Below are 2280 nucleotides of genomic sequence, written 5' to 3'. Positions count from 1 at the left end.
CGGGCGCGCGGCGCTGCTGGCGTTGGCCGCGGGGGGCGCTGCGGGGCCGGGCCCGCTCCGCGGCCGGGCTGTCCCGTGTGACGGGGGCCGCCGTGAGCCCCGGGCCTCGGCGCGGTGTCCCAGCGCGTCCCGGCTGCCCGGGGGTAACCGGGACCCCGCCGTGGCTGTGCCGAGGTGCCCCGTCTGACCGGGGGTAACCGTGCCCCCCCCCCCCCCGGGCCTGTGCGGGGGTAGCCGTGACTCCCCAGGCCTGTGCGGGGGTGCCTCGTCTCTCCAGGGGTAACCGTGACCCCTTCTCGGCCTGTGCAGGGGGTGTCCCGTGTGAGCAGGCTGACTGTGAGCTCCCCAAAGCACCTTCCCCGCGAGGCTGCAAAGCAACATCCACAGGCGCTGGGGCTGCCCTGGGTTGTGCTTTCCCGTGAGCAGGAGAGTTCGGATGTTCCTGTCCTTTGTGCCCCGAGGGACAGCTAGGGAGGCCTCAGTGACACCTTGGAAGGGGAGCTGGGTCTCAAAGCATCTGGACCCTGGATGGTGGTCCTGGAGCTTCTCATGGAGAGTGATCTTTGCATGAATGGACACGGTGGATGCTCCTGGCCGGCACCATCCGACACTGCTTCTCCCAATTCCACCTGCACAGATAGCGTTGTTGTTGAGCATCAGCTTTTTTAAGATTAGACTTGTCAATGATAGGAATGCCTTAATACAATTTAAGAAACTGTGGTCATTAGTTTTCCAAAGGAGTGTCCAGTACATGGAACAAACAGTCCTAATGTGTTCTGGTTTGGTTTTCTAATTATTAAAGGACTTCTAATTTTCTGCTGATGTTTTCATCATAATCTCAGCTCTGTTCTTTTCATTTCCCCACTTTTCTCTGTATATGTTGCTGGTTACCTGCAAATGGTAACTGAAGTGTTTAATGTGTATTTCTTCTGCCTACTGTCTTCTGTAAGCTGGTGATTGCAGGTGTGAAAATGTCAGTCTAACTTTCCATCCCTGGGCCCCTCATAAACTATTAATATGGTGATTCCTTAAACAAACAGCTGGTGTTCGTGGTTGGTTTTCCTGTGTCTATGGGAAAAAAAAAGTGTAAGGTCAAATAGAGCATTATTTTATGTTTAGAAAAACAAGGCGATGCTGAAAACACAAAACATCTAAATACAGATAATTATGCACACTTGGTTGAATCAGTAATTCTTTACTTGGTTTCACATGGCCAAACATGTAAATATATATCCAAAATTGCCTTGCAGGCAACAGATAGTGCAGGTAGCTTTCTGTCTACTTGTGGCCAAAACTAGATCCTCTGAGGAAAAGTGCAGAAGGCAAAAAAAGAAGAGCCCTCTGAAGTAGATGAATTATACAACTTACTTGAGCCTGCTTTTAGTTCTGTGGAGTAAAATATTTTTTTGGCCTGAAATGTGGTGTGGGCACCAGTCAAATATAACCTGGTAACATAACTCTGGGAATTATTTGTTTTTTTTTTTTTAACTGACCCGCTCCCTGTTTAGAGCAGATTTTTATTTTCAAACACAGTGACAGTAAATGCAACTATCCACTCTTTCTATTTTACACTTGTTCCCTTTTTAGCTGTGTGTCATGTCAGAGAAATCTGAGCTTGTCAGAGGCTGGATGAGGTTGGCTCTGCCCATGTGGAGTTTGAGGCATAAGGATCTTATTTTGTATGGGCAGTATTTCCCAGTGAAGGACAACTGGAAATAGCAGATGCAAATTAATGGAGATTCAGAGGTCCTTAAATGAAATGCCTCTTTAATAAGTAATGTTTTCTGCGCTGCTGTCAGTCTGTGACTGGTTGAGTGAGATGAAGAATCCCGCTGTAGGAAAAAATGAACCAAATCAGGGAAAACTGTGGCACAGATGTGACTATAGTGCAGTAAAAACTGTTTGAGTTATATTCTGGTTAAATGCTGGCTTTCATTAGACAACTATCAATGGGCAAAAGAAAATTGACATATGTGTCACTGGATGAGTTGGTTCTAGATTGCAACTGTACTAACAAATTTTAATTTCAAGTATCAAAAAGCATCAATAGAACTAAAGGTCAAACCCAGCTAAGAAAGAATGGATCGGACTAGAGAGTGAAGAAAACAGGCAAAGTGTTTTTGCCCAGTATGTGTTTAATCAGGAATTAAAATGAAATGGTGAGTCAATAACATGCTGTGGTTTAGGAGACTGTTCCGTGGAACACAGGCTGAAGGGAAACTACTGGCACTAATAGCAGCCATGTGGAACGAAGGGATGGTGTGTGAGTTGAAGGGAATT

This window comes from Corvus kubaryi, unplaced genomic scaffold (assembly GCF_017639235.1).
Source record: "Corvus kubaryi isolate FWS band 111438036 unplaced genomic scaffold, C.kubaryi_AGA036_p1.0 37398, whole genome shotgun sequence".
NCBI lineage: Eukaryota > Metazoa > Chordata > Aves > Passeriformes > Corvidae > Corvus > Corvus kubaryi.
Note: the sequence above shows the minus strand (reverse complement) of the source record.